Below are 5683 nucleotides of genomic sequence, written 5' to 3'. Positions count from 1 at the left end.
TCACTTTTGTTGCCAGCTGTTTAGACATTAACAGCTGTGTACTGAGTAATTTTCAAAGGACAATAAATCTATACTGTTATTCAAGCAGCACACTGACTACTTTAAGTTATATCAAAGTTTCAGTAGGATAATGTTATCCCCTGAAAGTATATAACAGAATATTTGCAAAAATCTAAAGGGTGTACTCACTTTTGAGATATACTGTAGGCCTTGGGTTTCCAGTAATTTTATATCATTTATCAACAGTTCCAGTATAACACCATCAACTTCTGGCTGCTGGGATACAAACGCTGACACATGAAACCGGTCAGTATTGTTTTAGCCTCTTACTCAGAGAGTGAGACCGGTACTAGCTGGTCAAGCAGTCTGGCTCTCAAGTCTCTGACTCTGGGTGACTCCTTCATTTTCCCCACATCAATGTTACACTGTTGTCTGCAAGAATGTGTAAAAATTCAGTAACGCAACATCGTACGACAAATTAAACACACAATGGGTTTTGGAAAGTTCGTCGAAAGCCCCGAGGTAGGGAGCGGTTTGCCTGCCGTGGGATGAGATGCTTATCCATGGTGATGTAGAAGCTGTCAATCTTGCTCTTCTGACGCCCCAACAGCGAGGAGGTATGGCTGCCGACCCTGCTGGTTGCAGAGATGCTCCTCCAAACTGCTGCATGACTAGGGTTGAGATAAAGAAACCTAACATTACACACAAGAATAATGTGCAGCCACAGAGAAAACTACATTATAGAAGTGATCAGTTATTCAAACATCTTCTTACTGGCTAGTGCAAGATGGGAATGCTTGTGAAGACTTCACTTCAATTTCATTCACTTTTTAACAACCCTCTTTTACACATGTGGCTAAGAAGGTGACGTGACAATTATAATCACCTTAATAATATAATTACCTTATGAAAGACTAAAAGTCTTTTTGGAGATATGGCAAGTGCTTTAAACAAGCAAAACAATACAACTCACTTGTTGTCTCATCAAGATCACTTCCTGTGGGACACTGCTGACTGCAACAAGCGACGCAACTCTGGGTGTTGAAGTAAGCCGCTTAGCCTCTTTTATGACATTTGGACTGAAGAACACATCCCATTTCTGAAGGAGCCTGGAGGATGTTTCATGATCAAATAGGAGGGTGAAGTCTTGATCCACCTTCACGAAAGAAGATATTACTGTTACTACTACAGGAAATGCGTCAAGCCATCGTAAACATTTAATTCCAAACTTACCAATTCTTTGCTATCCAGGAATCTTGGGAAGGTGGAGAGGATATCAACACCTCTGCTTGGGGGGGGGGGTTTCGACCAGCTGCGGCGGCATGCAGGGGCCCTTTCACAATGCATTTGGACCTGAACAAACTGTTAGGAGTCATATTACATGTTCACATATTTTCTTTTATAACAATAATTACAATAAATAACAGTAATTAGAAGCTTTTTTTTTTTTTTTTACAATTAATCTAATAAATAATAATAAATAAAATTATATTACAATAAATAACAACAATTAGAACATTAGAACAATTTTACTTTAAGAAACAAAAATTGGAAACAAATAAAGACATGTACATTCAACCAGTACTGGTTTACCCACAAAGTGTGCAACTTTTGTTTCTACAATGGCTCTTTCTTGGTTTTTTAAAGAACATTTCCAGTGCCTCCTGGTATGGAAAGTCAGACACCTCTGGCCCATTTATTGAAATCCGCATGCAGGCAGATGGTCCCCCTGCAGCCTGTTTCGGATGTTTGTCTTGACCTGCAAATACATTAACTGTTAAGCTTTACAAGTGATAGCTGATAGCTTAAAAATACTTATAACATAAAACAGCAAATGCCATTGTGAGAGGTATTTCTTACCCAGTTCAGGGTGGAGAAGTCCCTTTCACAATTTACACTGCTGACTGGGACAGTGAGGGCAATGGCAGCCAGCTGGCTTACAGTTGGGTACAGGACCCCAAACTCCTCATATTTTGAGGACAGGTCTGACAATATGTCCAGCTGAGTCTTGCTCTGAAAACGTTCATACGATTAACACAGTGCATTGTTCATGATAATGTCATGTGAAAATGTTACATTTTAAAGTTACCTTGAGTGGACCAGAGACGACTTGTTCCTTGAAAGAAGCCCATTCACAAAGGACTGTGTCGAAATCGACATGGGAACAAAACCTCCCCACCAGTGTCCTCAGGTGTGTTTGTGTGTGTGTGTGTGTGTGTGTGTGTGTGTGTGTGTGTGTGTGTGTGTGTGTGTGTGTGGTGTCATAAGAGAGTGTAGCTGCTTGTGGACCCAGTATTCCAAAAGCAGCTAAGACTCCAACCTCACTGAACCGCCTCTCAAGATGGGCAATCAGGCCATCCAAATAAGGATCCATCACCTCATCAAACAGGTGGGGAAAAGATGTCAGTATACTATTTAGTCTAAATTGAAGTTACATCAATGAAGTCAGCCAAAAGCTACATAATCATACCTGTGATTGGAATCTTTGCCAGTACTGCTGTCTTCCCCCTGTATCATCCTGGCCTCTTCTTCCTCTCTCCTGTTCGGCAGAGATGCTGAATGCACCCAGTACCAAAGGGTCATCAAGACTCAAGAAACAAAATATTCAAAATCCAGTTTAATTACATACAAAAAACCTGTTTGACCTACCTGTCATAACTGCAGCGCCGTCAGTTCCTAATCCAAAGATTAACTGTACGGGGATGCCCTTCATCTGAATAATATTTTTCAGAGCTGCCACAATTGAATCTGCTTTCCCGTCGGTCAGGCAGATCAGATCAGATCCAGGAATTGGCTGAAGAGCTTCCCCTCTTGGTCCAAGTATCTATGTCCATATGATAACATTTTATAAATTTCAATTATCATACTGTGAATTGAAATTGTATTAGTCGATGAAGTATTACACTTTGGTTACGCTTACCTTACATGGATGTCCAGTTGTCTGCACACGGAGACATCTGTGGTCTCATCTATTTCCACGCAAATCGCTTTTGACTGAGCAATGTCCCTTAATATGGAATCATCGTTACAAGAATTTCCAACATGTCATCTATTATTCTAAGAGATCTGTAGTTGGTGGTCTTGGAAATCTGAAAAATTGTTGGAAAATTTTACATTCAAAGATTTCAAAGATGCTGGACATTTAAATGCATATGAATTCTTAAACTAACTTATTATTGTGCCATAAAAACATACAATTGATTGTCAATATAACTATCTCTTAAAACTAACAACAAAAATACAAAACATATTTCTTAACATATTTAATAAGAAAAAAAGCATACATTAAGCTTGTCGAAATAGGTGCAACCCAAAAGATTAGCCAGTTGCAGCAAGGCTGGATAGTTTGTGTGGTGAGCTGTCATGCTTCATGAGCCAGTATAAACCCACCACAGCCTCATGCTCCGGCACAGTTGTTGGCTCAAATGACGCAAGGACGGTTTTGCCTGAAATGTAATGTATCATCATTATCAAGGAGCACAACATGTTATTGATAAAAATTATATTTTAAATAAAATATATAATTTATACCTGTTGTCAAACGTGACTTGCACTAACATGCTATTTGGTGATGGTCAGATGCCATATGTTGATCAAGTTTGTCCTTTCTGTAGGACTAATATTAGCATCACTAGTGGTTGATTCAGGCTGTGTATGTTCCGCCCTGCCAAGGGAAAAAAAAAACACAATTTAGGACCAAGAGTATTTTATTGCAGCTATGAATTTATATGTTAACTGTTGTTCAAGAGATGGTTTTAGTAAGGAAAGGTTGGTTAGCTAGTGTCAGGTAAATTAATCCACATTGGAAAGACTATCATATGTATTTGTTTACCTCAATCAATATATATATATCTACACTACGAATATGTTTCTGCGCAATTATGTATTTTCTGCACTGAGTATTACAAACATAATAGGGGCACTTCCCCTTTAAGAGAACAGGTAAACAAACCATTACTTCCTGACTGCCGACGGAGGAGCGTGTTGGCGCCAAACTGGGACCAATGAGGAGAAGGTCAACGCCTACTCCTTCTATGTAGCCACTTGTTCTACGACTCTCGGGACACACCTGGAGCGGAGCCGTGAGACCGCAACGATGGGGCTCTTTGAGCCATGCGGTCTATGGAAACGGCGACGCGAAATGTGTCCTCAGCTGAGAATATTTTCTATGTTTGACTTATCACGTTAAATAAATATATCGATTGAACTAGAGGATTGCTGTTTTGATTCGACATTTAAGTTCCGAGTTCTTCAGCTTTTTCCCAACCCTTTACTAGCTACCACCAAATGTTAGCTAGCTAGCTATGGTAGCTACCACAGACTGCTAAACAAGGCTTCGCAAGGCATACATTCCCTGTAGATGTTTCACAGTAAATAATGCAGTTCATAGCAACAATTTATAATTGTTTCAGTGAGTTTAATATAATTGTACTTACCCTGTCAACTGTATGAGGAGAGAAAATCGAGCTGATTTATCGTGGACTTGTCTCCAACCGAAGCGGTGACCTGCAGGGGCGGAGCTTAATCACGTCTCTGCAGAGTTGGTCTAACTCTGACATGATTAACACTGAAATAACTCCAACAATAAACACCATTTCAATCAGAAAATATTTAAGTAACACTTCGTGAGTTGAAATCAACTCGGAAATGTTTAACCCTGAAATGTCAACTCTCCAGTTTTTAATGTGCAGTTTAATGCTTGGATCCATACAGGATGACCACCATACCTGTCAACCCTCACGTTTTTCCCGGGATTATCCCGTATTTTTAACCTTTCAAAAATAAAAATAGGCCTAATATAAAAAAGTGTACAGTGGTAAAGTGGCCTCCGGTAGAGCAGGTGGCAGTATTATGTTTAACTTTAGTTGAAAAAAGTTATCCACCAGTAAACACACAGAAGAAGAAAACAGGAACAATAACACAGAAGAAGAAGAAAGCATATGATGAGTCAGTGAACGGGAGAGAGATGGAGACGCAGCTGTACCTGCCAAACAAGTTAAAACGTTATGCAAGTAACTAGACAAATGAGAGGAGACCTTCCCTTATTTAATAAAAAGCAGAGTCGGGCAAACTCGTGCTTTTTGTAAAGTGTGCCATTCATATTTTAGCATTGCACACGGCGGAAAAAGCGATGTTCGCCAGCATGAGAAATCGTCCAAGCACAAGCACGAGGCACAACACATACACTGTCAATGACTTAATGTGTGACAGGAACTGTTTCAGAGGCAAACCAAGCAACCAAAGCTGAGGGAAAGATGTCGATGCTTTGCGCTAAAAAATAATGTAGCCTTCAGCTAGCCTTGAGGCAGGCAAAGTCTGCAACCTTTGTTTACAACAGGTCCCTTGCAGATGCTAGGGACTCCCACACTGAATAAAATATATATATATATTCAATTAAAATACATACATCTTATAAACATGTCTGTTCAAGTAATACATACTTTAAATAAACATGCAATTCCTGAACCCGTCCCTTATGTGTTTACATTTACATTATATGGGTTGGGGCTGGCTGGCTCAAAGCTGTTAAGGTATGGGCAGAGTCCGCCAGAAAATGTCCCTTATTTTGAAATTCCAATGTTGACAGGTATGTCATTTATACATCTGCCAGAACAAATTACATTCTGTATCACATAGGCTTGAGTCCTCTCACTTAGCACTGAATGTAAAAAAAAGACCGTTC

The 5683-nt window shown here is 39.7% G+C and overlaps 1 pseudogene; it reads right to left on the bottom strand.

The window, feature by feature from the left end:
* Positions 1-326: 326 nt before the first annotated feature.
* On the bottom strand, positions 327-2374 carry LOC115006951 (uncharacterized; annotated as a pseudogene).
* Positions 2375-5683: the final 3309 nt, after the last annotated feature.

The sequence above is a fragment of the Cottoperca gobio genome, chromosome 4 (assembly GCF_900634415.1).
Source record: "Cottoperca gobio chromosome 4, fCotGob3.1, whole genome shotgun sequence".
Classification (NCBI taxonomy): domain Eukaryota; kingdom Metazoa; phylum Chordata; class Actinopteri; order Perciformes; family Bovichtidae; genus Cottoperca; species Cottoperca gobio.
Note: the sequence above shows the minus strand (reverse complement) of the source record. Positions and strands in the feature narration are given on the sequence as shown.